Below are 13,692 nucleotides of genomic sequence, written 5' to 3' on the forward strand. Positions count from 1 at the left end.
CTTTTATCAGGTTCACTCTATATATAAAAAAGTCCTAGCTACATTTTTTAAGTCTAGCATTAATCCGCAAATATAAAATGGCAGGCCCAAAATAGGTCTGTCGAAACTGTTTTTGAAACATAACCACAATATCACTTTTCCTTCATGACATCCCCTTCTTAAAAGGGGATGCTTGAAGTTGAAAGTATACAATAGTTGTTCGTGTATAGTAAGTGCTCTTCATAAATTGTTTTGATAAACATAGTTATGTATTTATTTAATTTTCTCTATCTTGTACTCCGTCCCTATGAACTATCCCTAGCTCTAAGAACAACAAGCAGTTTGCAAGAATACAAAGAAACAATATTTTATTGATTAAATTTATATTAAAATATAAAATAAAAAAATGTTGTTGTATGTTGAGTCACGAAGAGGTTCTTTGGCAGGAGCAGAGGCCACATAATTGCACAGCTTCAATGAGCAGTAAATTCGTTAGGTGAAGGATGAGCAAAAAATTGAAGCAAAATTAATTAAAATTTTTTTTAGGGTTCTATTTTTTTAGTAAAATATAAAAAGGGGAGCAAAAAAAGAAATATACGCGAATTTTACTGAGATTCTATTTAACTTGAGATTTAGAACCCTTGTTTTTTTTATTCAAACTTTAAAATTATAAGAAACCAGTTCTGCTGCACTGTCTTTTTATGTAAAAATAAGCGTCTATACACAAAAGGACGAATGCAACAGAGAACAGGCTTATACAGAGATTTATTCCGAAATTTACTGTCCAGCTACTTCATTATCTAGAAAAGAAAAGAAAAGTCAATCATTTGCAAACAATAGACAATATGTTTTTCCGAACTAAAAAATTTATAGAAGGACCTTTTTTCTTCACGTGTAATTATGCTTGCTATTAACAAATCCTTTTAGACTTTCCTGGAACATTTTGTGATATAGGAAAAGCACAGATACAAATGTGTTCCTTAAAACTGAATTAGTCAATACAAGATAAATACTAAATGTGAAAATGGGCACTACCTAAGGAGGGGCGGGGGTAGCATGGATTAGTTTTTGGCGGAAAAGAAATTTTCTGGGCAAAATTTTTCATGGGTAGATAAGGTGTGATTTAAAAATTTACATTTTCTAAGCGCCCCACGGAGATAAAACCATCGAATAAGTGATGAAGAACTAATATATTATACAATATATATATATATACATATATATATATATATATATATATATATATATATATATATATATATATATATATAGCTAAGCGTATTTTACTTATTATCAATTCTGATACCCCTTTTATTGAAATCCTTGGAAATCCAATTCAGTCAGGTCTTGGGGGATGGTGAGAAGGGTGGTGAACTGTATGAGAGTCAGGAAGATGTACTACGAGTAACAAGGTCGCAAGAAAGACACATTTGCACTATCAAGAACGGCTCAGGAGCGACTAAGGCCCAGCGGCCATGGGGCAACTGTTTTGAGACTAGAATTGCTAACTGATTGCGCATGCAACTGTTGTGTGACAAAGGCCTTGAGGAAGTGAGGTCCAACCCACGAGGCAATCCAGATGTTACTGGTTTCCAATCAGTCTAAAACCGGTTCCGAATGAGACCCCAGTCATGGTCTCAGTTGCGTTGCAGTGCTGTCCCAGACATTTTCGGGAGCTACCGCGTTGATATTGTCCAATTATTTTGGCTCTCAACATGTCAGACCAGGAATTAAACATGAAAGTAGACTAAAAGTAGACTAATATCATGATTGTCAAAATGGCTAGTATACAATAACTGAGCAGCTAGGGGTTTTTAGTTTAAACGTTAAGGAGAAGGTTGAGAAGAAAATCGAACTGAATCATAAGGATATATGTACATCCAGGTAGTCAAAAGAGCACATCTCCAATATCTTAGTAATTTCTAGTACTATGTACTATGGACGGTTTCTTAGAGTTAAAGGTCAATTTGACAAAAAACAACAACACTTGATTGGCTTTATAGCTCGTCCCCCCCCCATGAATTTTTCTGGTGCCATAATTGAAATTTTTACCACGTCAGAACGTCAACAAATTCCGTCGGTCGTTTTCAAATTTTGTAAGTATTTTCTTCATGTTCCGGTTTGGTCCTGTAGCAGTTATATCCTCCAAACGTTAAGGAGTTTTTCAGATATGTGATAAGACGGATGTTTTAGACGGCAGATTCAGACAGCGATCTGAGTCAGTCGTAGATTTTCTGTTGGGGTGTATTAATCGTATGTGAGTCATTGCTAATGTATTATTTAGTGTTTGTCATGACAAGTTTTTTTTTATTATGTATATTTCTTTTTTCATACCCCTCTAGGTGCATTTTTGTATGTACTCACTTCAAACTGTGCAAATAATTTACTCCCTCCCCTCTCTTATGTGCAAATATATAGCCCAAATTATATATTTCCCATATTCTGTCACTTGTCTTGGCTAGCGCTAAGCAGAAAGAAACTAGCAAAGAAATCGCTTTGTTCTCGAGTTTTACACGGCGTAAACTTGAGTGAGTGGCGGTTAATACACGTACAAAATTCCCCCCCCCCCAATGGAAATTAAAAAAAAACAAATAAAATTATGAAATTAGGACAGCTTTATTTTCCACGGTTGGGGTGTATTTTCCAGGGGGAGTGGGTATTTACCAGCAGTATTTTCCATGGGGGTATTTCCTACGGGGGGCTATTTTCGGTGGGGAGTGATATTTTCCGGGGAGGAGTATTTTCTGCGGCCAAACTACAACCGATGTGACTTATCTAGTTATGGTACAAATACCATTACAAAAAACACTAAGTCTTATTTTCATTTTTCATTATTTCTTTTTTTTCAGGATTTATATCCACCGTACTTTTTATTCTTCAATTATGCATTTCTTTCCTCTCTGTAGATTAGAGAGTTTATTCATTACCACTTTTGAAAGTTCTAAAACAAGAGAATATAACCTTGAGCTGATGAATTTCAGAGAGAAAAAAACACCTTAATTATCAGGGGAAAAACTTGACCCGAGAAAATGTGGCGAAAGAGGAAGCATAGAACATTTTTCAATTTTGCCATTAACTAGGCTGACAGTTTTACTTCCTGATAAAGTTTCAAAGCCAGTATATTTGCATAAATATTAATGTGGGATATATAAGTGTAAAGGACCTACATCTTTCTTGTTTTCCTTATGTTATAAACGAGCATGGATTAATTTTAAAAAAAATTCTTCAGTAAAGAGCAAATTTAATACTTAAAACCATAGTTTCAAAACTACTTAATTATAGGTTCCACCAGAGCCACAAGGGGAACAAATAAAATTCTATCTTAAAGTTGTGACCTTTTAAAATCGTTTTAGTGGCCAGAAATAGCAATATGTCAACTAAAAAAAAACAAAAAACTATGGAGCCGATTTCAATGACAGACCCCGCACCCAGCATGTGACAGGCTTGTGTATAGCAGTTGTGATTTTTGTGGTAAGCAGCAGCCTCCAAATGTGTCAGCTTTGTTTGCTGCTCTCTCCTTGGGAAAATGGAGGGCTCTCAAGGGAGCACATAGTACGTCGAAGGGTCCCCATGACTTGTAGTCAACAGCTGCATATTTTATGGCAGTTCGAGGTGTTTACGCCCTTCCCTGGAAAATATCTCCCCCCTCGAAAGGTACCCCCGAGGAAAATACCCCTCGTGAAAAACACCCCCAGAAAATATCCTCCCGGAACGTCTTTTCAACAATCGACGGTTTAAAAGGTGTTTTATATATTTTTTTGCTAATCTTCAACATTCAATCATTTGCAGACAATAGACAATATGTTTTTCCGAACTAAAAAATTTAAAGAAGGATAAATTTTGAAGACTGGCTAAATACATTACAAGACCGAAAACCTCAAGATGGTTGCGATGTCCTGTCAAGAACTTTTTTCTTCACATGTAATTATGCTTGCTATTAACAAATCCTTTTAGACTTTCCTGGAACATTTTGTGATATAGGAAAAGCACAGATACAAATGTGTTCCTTAAACCTGAATTAGTCAATACAAGATAAATGCTAAATGTGAAAATGAGAACTACCTAAGGAGGGGCGGGGGTAGCATGGATTAGTTTTTGGCGGAAAAGAAATTTTCTGGGCAAAATCTTTCATGGGTAGATAAGGTGTGATTTAAAAATTTACATTTTCTAAGAGCCCCACGGAGATAAAACCATCGAATAAGTGATGAAGAACTAATATATTATACAATATATATATATATATACATATATATATATATATATATATATATATATATATATATATATATATATATATATATATATATTTAGCTAAGCGTATTTTACTTATTATCAATTCTGATACCCCTTTTATTGAAATCCTTGGAAATCCAATTCAGTCAGGTCTTGGGGGATGGTGAGAAGGGTGGTGAACTGTATGAGAGTCAGGAAGATGTACTACGAGTAACAAGGTCGCAAGAAAGACACATTTGCACTATCAAGAACGGCTCAGGAGCGACTAAGGCCCAGCGGCCATGGGGCAACTGTTTTGAGACTAGAATTGCTAACTGATTGCGCATGCAACTGTTGTGTGACAAAGGCCTTGAGGAAGTGAGGTCCAACCCACGAGGCAATCCAGATGTTACTGGTTTCCAATCAGTCTAAAACCGGTTCCGAATGAGACCCCAGTCATGGTCTCAGTTGCGTTGCAGTGCTGTCCCAGACATTTTCGGGAGCTACCGCGTTGATATTGTCCAATTATTTTGGCTCTCAACATGTCAGACCAGGAATTAAACATGAAAGTAGACTAAAAGTAGACTAATATCATGATTGTCAAAATGGCTAGTATACAATAACTGAGCAGCTAGGGGTTTTTAGTTTAAACGTTAAGGAGAAGGTTGAGAAGAAAATCGAACTGAATCATAAGGATATATGTACATCCAGGTAGTCAAAAGAGCACATCTCCAATATCTTAGTAATTTCTAGTACTATGTACTATGGACGGTTTCTTAGAGTTAAAGGTCAATTTGACAAAAAACAACAACACTTGATTGGCTTTATAGCTCGTCCCCCCCCATGAATTTTTCTGGTGCCATAATTGAAATTTTTACCACGTCAGAACGTCAACAAATTCCGTCGGTCGTTTTCAAATTTTGTAAGTATTTTCTTCATGTTCCGGTTTGGTCCTGTAGCAGTTATATCCTCCAAACGTTAAGGAGTTTTTCAGATATGTGATAAGACGGATGTTTTAGACGGCAGATTCAGACAGCGATCTGAGTCAGTCGTAGATTTTCTGTTGGGGTGTATTAATCGTATGTGAGTCATTGCTAATGTATTATTTAGTGTTTGTCATGACAAGTTTTTTTTTATTATGTATATTTCTTTTTTCATACCCCTCTAGGTGCATTTTTGTATGTACTCACTTCAAACTGTCCAAATAATTTACTCCCTCCCCTCTCTTATGTGCAAATATATAGCCCAAATTATATATTTCCCATATTCTGTCACTTGTCTTGGCTAGCGCTAAGCAGAAAGAAACTAGCAAAGAAATCGCTTTGTTCTCGAGTTTTACACGGCGTAAACTTGAGTGAGTGGCGGTTAATACACGTACAAAATTCCCCCCCCCCAATGGAAATTAAAAAAAACAAATAAAATTATGAAATTAGGACAGCTTTATTTTCCACGGTTGGGGTGTATTTTCCAGGGGGAGTGGGTATTTACCAGCAGTATTTTCCATGGGGGTATTTCCTACGGGGGGCTATTTTCGGTGGGGAGTGATATTTTCCGGGGAGGAGTATTTTCTGCGGCCAAACTACAACCGATGTGACTTATCTAGTTATGGTATAAATACCATTACAAAAAACACTAAGTCTTATTTTCATTTTTCATTATTTCTTTTTTTTCAGGATTTATATCCACCGTACTTTTTATTCTTCAATTATGCATTTCTTTCCTCTCTGTAGATTAGAGAGTTTATTCATTACCACTTTTGAAAGTTCTAAAACAAGAGAATATAACCTTGAGCTGATGAATTTCAGAGAGAAAAAAACACCTTAATTATCAGGGAAAAAACTTGACCCGAGAAAATGTGGCGAAAGAGGAAGCATAGAACATTTTTCAATTTTGCCATTAACTAGGCTGACAGTTTTACTTCCTGATAAAGTTTCAAAGCCAGTATATTTGCATAAATATTAATGTGGAATATATAAGTGTAATGGACCTACATCTTTCTTGTTTTCCTTATGTTATAAACGAGCATGGATTAATTTTAAAAAAAAGTTCTTCAGTAAAGAGCAAATTTAATACTTAAAACCATAGTTTCAAAACTACTTAATTATAGGTTCCACCAGAGCCACAAGGGGAACAAATAAAATTCTATCTTAAAGTTGTGACCTTTTAAAATCGTTTTAGTGGCCAGAAATAGCAATATGTCAACTAAAAAAAAAACAAAAAACTATGGAGCCGATTTCAATGACAGACCCCGCACCCAGCATGTGACAGGCTTGTGTATAGCAGTTGTGATTTTTGTGGTAAGCAGCAGCCTCCAAATGTGTCAGCTTTGTTTGCTGCTCTCTCCTTGGGAAAATGGAGGGCTCTCAAGGGAACACATAGTACGTCGAAGGGTCCCCATGACTTGTAGTCAACAGCTGCATATTTTATGGCAGTTCGAGGTGTTTACGCCCTTCCCTGGAAAATATCTCCCCCCTCGAAAGGTACCCCCGAGGAAAATACCCCTCGTGAAAAACACCCCCAGAAAATATCCTCCCGGAACGTCTTTTCAACAATCGACGGTTTAAAAGGCGTTTTATATATTTTTTTGCTAATCTTCAACATTCAATCATTTGCAGACAATAGACAATATGTTTTTCCGAACTAAAAAATTTAAAGAAGGATAAATTTTGAAGACTGGCTAAATCAAACAGTTCGTGGTAACGAACTGTAGTAAGGAGCGACCCGGCTCAATAGTAACCAAAACTCTAAAAAATGGTATTTTGATACCAATAGCTATATCAAAAGAATCGCATTTTAATGCTGGTTTTAAATATATAAGTTTCATCAAGTTTAGTCTTACCCATCAAAAGTTACGAGCCTGAGAAAATTTGCGTTATTTTAGAAAATAGGGGGAAACGCCCCCTAAAAGTCATAGAATCTTAACGAAAATCACACCATCAGATTCAGCGTATCAGAGAACCCTACTGTAGAAGTTTCGAGCTCCTATCTACAAAAATGTGGAATTTTGCATTTTTTGCCAGAAGGCAGATCACGGATGCGTGTTTATTTGTTTTTTTGTTGTTTTTTTTCCCCAGGGGTGATCGTATCGACCCAGTTGTCCTAGAATGTTGCAAGAGGGCTCATTCTAACGGAAATGAAAAGTTCTAGTGCCCTTTTTAAGTGACCAAAAAAATTGGAGGGCACCTAGGCCCCCTCCCACGCTAATTATTTTCCCAAAGTCAACGGATCAAAATTCTGAGATAGCCATTTTATTCAGCGTAGTCGAAAAACCTTATAACTAAGTCTTTGGGGACGACTTACTCCCCCACAGTCCCCGTGGGAGGGGCAACAAGTTACAAACTTTGACCTGTGCTTACATATAGTAATGGTTATTGGGAAGTATACAGGCGTTTTCAGGAGGATTTTTTTGGTTTTTGGGAGGGGTTGAGAAGAAGGGGATATGCTGGGGGAACTTTCCTTCGAGAATTTGTAATGGGAGAAGAAAATTTCCATGAAGGGAGAGCAGGATTTACTAGCATTATTAAAAAAAAAAAAACAATTAAAAAATAAAAGTGAAAAAGATTTTTCAGCTGGAAGTAAAGAACAGCAATAAAACTTAAAACAAACAGAAATTATTACCCATATGAGGGGCTCACCTCCTTCTAATACCTCGCTCTTTACGCTAAAGTATTTTCGGTAATTTCAACTACTTATTCTACGGCTTTTGTGATTCAGGGGGTCATTCTTAATGAATTGGGATAAAATTTAAGCTTTAGTGTAAAGAGCGAGGTACTGACGATGGGGCGAATCCCCTCATATATGTAATAAAAACATGAGAATACAAAAGTTCTTTACGTAAGCTAATTTATAAGTTACGTAAATCTTTTACCAATAAAAAGATTCGTAAAAAATTAAAAGTTCTAGTTGCCTTTTTAATTAACCAAAAAATCGGGGGGCAACTAGGCTTCGTCCCCCGCTCTTTTTTCTCAAAATGATTCGATCAATATTATGAGAAAGCCATTGAGCCAAAAAAAAAAAAATATGCAAATTTCGTTTTGATTATTCCTCTGCGGAGAGCCAAAATCAAAACATGCATTGATTCAAAAACGTTCAGAAATTAAATAAAAAAAACAAGTTTTTTCAACTGAAAGTAAGGAGTGACATCAAAACTTAAAACGCACAGAAATTACTTCGTATATGAAAGAGGCTGCTTCCTCATCAACGCCCCGCTCTTTACGCTAAAGTTTTTTACTGTTTTAGAAAGAAGAATTGAGAGAAAGAGTCAAACTTTAGCGTAAAGAGCGAGGCGTAGATGAGGAAGCAGCCTCTTTCATATACGAAGTAATTTCTGTGCGTTTTAAGTTTTGATGTCACTCCTTACTTTCAGTTGAAAAAACTTGTTTTTTTTATTTAATACATTACAAGACCGAAAACCTCAAGATGGTTGCGATGTCCTGTCAAGACCTTTTTTCTTCACATGTAATTATGCTTGCTATTAACAAATCCTTTTAGACTTTCCTGGAACATTTTGTGATATAGGAAAAGCACAGATACAAATGTGTTCCTTAAAACTGAATTAGTCAATACAAGATAAATGCTAAATGTGAAAATGAGCACTACCTAAGGAGGGGCGGGGGTAGCATGGATTAGTTTTTGGCGGAAAAGAAATTTTCTGGGCAAAAACTTTCATGGGTAGATAAGGTGTGATTTAAAAATTTACATTTTCTAAGAGGTATATGTAGCTAAGCGTATTTTACTAATTATCAATTCTGGTACCCCTTTTATTGAAATCCTTTGAAATCCAATTTAGTCAGATCTTGGGGGATGGTGAGAAGGGTGGTGAACTGTATGAGAGTCAGGAAGGTGTACTACGTGTAACAAGGTCGTAAGAAAGACACATTTGCACTATCAAGAACGGCTCAGGAGCGACTAAGGCCCAGCGGCCATGGGGCAACTGTTTTGAGACTATAATTGCTAACTGATTGCGCATGCAACTGCTGTGTGACAATGGCCTTGAGGAAGTGAGGTCCAACCCACGAGGCAATCCAGATGTTACTGGTTTCCAATCAGTCTAAAACCGGTTCCGAATGAGACCCCAGTCATGGTCACAGTTGCGTTGCAGTGCTGTCCCAGACATTTTCGGGAGCTACCGCGTTGATATTGTCCAATTATTTTGGCTCTCAACATGTCAGACCAGGAATTTAACATGAAAGTAGACTAATATCATGATTGTCAAAATGGCTAGTATACAATAACTGAGCAACTAGGGGTTTTAAGTTTAAACTTTAAGGAGAAGGTTGAGAAGAAAATCGAACTGAATCATAAGAATATATGTGCATCCAGGTAGTCAAAAGAGCACATGTCCAATATCTTAGTAATTTCTAAGGGTATTAAGTTGGAACCTTCAATCATTGGTGAGGAGGGTGTCGAACAAAATCAAAGTATACTATATACACCTAAGTAGTCGAAAGGGCGCGTCTGCAAAATATCAAGAGCGGCTAAGAGTATTTAGTAGACGCTTTCAGAGGATGCTGGGGGAGGATTCTAAACTAAATCGAAAGACACTATGTGCATCCATTTCGTCAAAATGATGAACCTATAATATAACAAGAATCGCTTAAAGTTGATATAATATAACAAGAATTGCTTAAAGTATAAAGCTGAAACCTTCGGTGCATGTTGAGATAAATCCCGAACAAATTGTCAAAAGACAGTATCCGCAACATGTTTATTCACGAACAGCTTTTGATATCAAGTTTAACTTTCAAGGAATGATCAGAGAGCAAATTGAATTCAACGATAAGATACTACCTGCATTCAGGTTGAAAAAAGGGCATATCAAAAATATCTCAGCAACTTCTTAGGGTATTAAGGCGACTTTCAGATAGTTGTAAAGATGGTACTGATCAAAATCAAAACGCACTATGTGCATTAAGGGTGCCAAAAAGACATATTGACAGTATCTCAGGAAGTTCCATGGACCACAGTAGAAACTTTCCAGAAAATCGATTGGAAAGTTTGGAAATGAGAAAAAATGTGCGCTCTTTGAAATACTTGAAAAAGCTTGGACATCAGATCACAACCACCCATTTAAATCTACGATACTCAAAAGAAAACTAGGCTTTGCCAAAATCTGACCAAACATTTCGTTGACCATACTTGTCTTTCGCTGCGTTCAAAATGTCCCGGCGACGTTTAGTTTGAGACTCCGATACAAAAACACCAGTTGAAGCAAGTTTAGCTTTTGCTTTAAACACTCTATGGGCCACATCTTTGCCAGAAAATTTAACAACGATCGGAGCAACTCTAATAGCCCTTTCTTCATGCTGTGTAGTCGGATTATTCAATCGGAGACGGTATACATTAATCAAATCAGAAGAGGAGACGTCTGTCACAGACATTTTGCTATTTATAATACGAGATATTGTCGTACGAGTGTCTACACCAGGTAACTGCTTTACCCCATGAAAAACAAGACTATCGAGTAAGGACTCTTGATCATAATCATCAAGCTTTGTTTCTATTCTACTAATCCTCTCCTCCAAATTTTCAATTTGATTTCTCAGACTACTTAAGAGTCTGCTCAATTTTTACAAACTTTGGATTAAACTCGAGTGTGACTGAATCAAAAACCTGGCTGACTATCAGTTCAGTAGCCTCTTTCAGTGACCTTGGGTCTTTGAACTTTTCAGTCACTTTCTTTGTAATATTTTCCAGCAGATCACTCCTTGTCTTCTCTAGGTGGGCTTCAGTTGCAACTAATTTGGCATAAATTGGGGCGATACTTGAAGAAACTGAGTTAGATCCCAATTTATCACTTGCTTTCAGGGCTAAAAAAGTCTTAGAAAGGGTTTTATAAACTTTGGGGGTATTATCAAGTTCCACAATTGCTTTTTTGACAGCAGGCGTGGATGAATCTATCGTTTTAGGGTTATATTCTTGAAGATTTGCTTCTATTAGCCTAAATTCATCATGACTACTGTAACAAAAGACCAGATAAGTGGGCTTTCCGTGCGAATCCTTTCCTATTTGCAAAATTCTCACAGGCCATAAGGGATAGTTCTTGAATTTAGCTAGCGCAACATCAAACTGGTTGAAACGCTGCATCATTAATAGTATCTTATTTTTTTTAGAAGTCGATAAACAGAGCAAAAAGACTTATCTTTATGTGACGGCCGAGCCTTCCTATTGCATCCAAGTGGATTCAAATCCAACCCTTATCACCCCTTGATTTGATCCAGTATCGTTAATTAGCAATAAGACTTTTTTTTCACCATTCGAAAAAAATCACAATATTGGCTCAAAGTCACGCAGGAGAGAGAAACGTTATTTCAATCTTGGTTTAGACTAGTTAGTTACACAATCTGTCTAAATGTAAGCATGAATGTTATCCGAAAGAAATGAAATCTGGTTTTGTTGTTAACTCCTTTAACTCTGAATGAATACTGAGTTCATTCAATATTGAATGAACTAGGAGTAGCATTAAAACTTAGAACGAACAGAGATTATGACGCATATGAGGGGTTCTAAAAATACTTTAGCATAAAGAGCGAGGTATTTAGGATGAGATAAATAATTCCCTCTGTATGCTACAGTATTTTTAGTAATTTCAATTATTTATTTATTCTATGGCCTTTCTGATTCAGGGGTCATTCTTAAAGAATTGGGACAAAACTTAAGATTTAGTGTAAAGAGCGAGGTATTAACGAGGGGACAAACCCCCTCATATAAGAATATAAAAGTTTGTGACATAAGTTAATTCTTAAGTTACGTATATCTTTTACTAATAAAAACGTTCGTTAAAAATTAAAAGTTCTAGTTGCCTTTTTAAGTAACCGAAAAATTGGAGGGCAACTAGGCCTCCTTCCCCACCACTTATTTCTCAAAATCGTCTGATCAAAACTAAGAGAACGCCATTTAGCAAAAAAAAAATTAATATGCAAATTTCACTTTAAAAATTTATGTGCGGAGAGCCAAAATCAAACATGATTTAATTCAAAAACGTTCAGAAATTAAATAAAAAAACTAGTATTTTTAATTGAACATAAGGAGCAATATTAAAACTTAAAACGAACAGAGATTCCTCCGTATATGAAATGGGTTGTCCCCTCCGCAATGCCTTGCTCTTTACGCTAAAGTTTGACTCTTTGCCATAATTCTAATTTTTAAAACAATTTCTAACATTCCATTTCTAATTTCTAACATTCCAGGCAACTAATTTCTGTGTTATAATACCTTATTACATATAATGTTTTCAAACATATCTTTGTTGTCAAAACATTTATGGATTTAAGAAGTATGGTATCTGTAGGATACGTGAAACGAAAAAGTAGACATGGTTAACAGATGAATAACATAAGCGAGCGAGAAAAAATGGCTTTATAGTGGTAGAGTAAAAAATGGCTTTATAGTGGTAGAGTAAAAAATGGCTTTATAGTGGTAGAGTAAAAAATGGCTTTATAGTGAAAAACAGAAGGAAAAAAAAAAGAAGAGTAGCAGCTTTTTGTAACATTGAAATCTTTTAATAGGACTGCTCTCTATCGCGTAAGGGTCACTTCAAAAAATTACTGGAATAAAAAAAGCAAAAAAAAGAAGTGGGAAAAAAGAAAGAGCAAACCTTGGGATTTTGAGCAGGAGCATAACGAAACACAGCTATGCCCTCCCTATTGACGATAAACTTTTCGAAGTTCCATCGGATAAAACTGGAAGAGAAAAGAAAAATTATCGATGGTCTGCTAATGAAAAAGTAAATAAAGAAGAGAGAAGGAGATAGTGAGAGAGAGAACGAGAGAGAGTGAGAGAGAAAGGGACAGACAGAAAAAAGACTAGAGAGAGACAGAAACCACTTCTTATTAAAGATCTACTCTAAAGGCGGAGAGTTTCCCAAGAGTTAGGAAATATTTTCGATAATATATTATCTTATTCCCATTTTTTCTTCTCACTATCATTAAGAAGAAAGCTAATGCAATTTTACTAGAAGAGCTATGGACCGTCCGAAACAGTTGCGTCGATTTACAAAAAATGTTGGGGGGGGGGGGGGAAACGACCAGTTAGCCATTATAAAACAAAAATAAGAGGGTATTTTTCAAAGTCTAAGACGCGGGTGCAATAATATTTAAAATATGAGCTTTGAGACACGATATCCTTCTAAACCTCAAATTTCATGGAGATCCAATCACCCGTTCGTAAGTTGAAAATACCTAATTTTTTCTAATTTTTAAGAATTACTCCCCCCCAACTACCCAAAAGAGAGCGAATCAGTTCCGATTATGTCAATCATGTATCTGGGACTTGCGCTTATTTTTCCATCAAGTTTCATCCCGATCCCTCCACTCTAAGTGTTTTCAAAGATTTTAGGTCCCCCCTCCAACTCCCCCCGATGTCATAAGATCAAGTCGGGATTTAAAATAAGAGCTCTGAGACACAATATCATTCCAAACATCAAATTTCATTAAGATCCAATCACCCGCTCATAAGCTAAAAATACTTCATTTTTTCTATTTTTTCCAAATTAACCGGCCC

General features: G+C 36.1%; 1 long non-coding RNA gene across 1 annotated transcript in view; it reads right to left on the reverse strand.

Moving 5' to 3' along the window:
- Positions 1-330: 330 nt before the first annotated feature.
- The window catches only part of LOC136040088 (uncharacterized), a 30,584-nt gene continuing 17,222 nt past the window's right edge, over positions 331-13,692 (reverse strand). Inside the window, exons 3-4 of the long non-coding RNA XR_010620617.1 lie at positions 12,788-12,872; positions 331-779 (exon numbers count right to left, since the gene is read on the reverse strand). This is a non-coding gene — a long non-coding RNA (uncharacterized LOC136040088). The remainder of the gene's footprint in view (positions 780-12,787; positions 12,873-13,692) is intronic.

This window comes from Artemia franciscana, chromosome 20 (genome assembly GCF_032884065.1).
Source record: "Artemia franciscana chromosome 20, ASM3288406v1, whole genome shotgun sequence".
In the NCBI taxonomy this organism is placed as follows: domain Eukaryota; kingdom Metazoa; phylum Arthropoda; class Branchiopoda; order Anostraca; family Artemiidae; genus Artemia; species Artemia franciscana.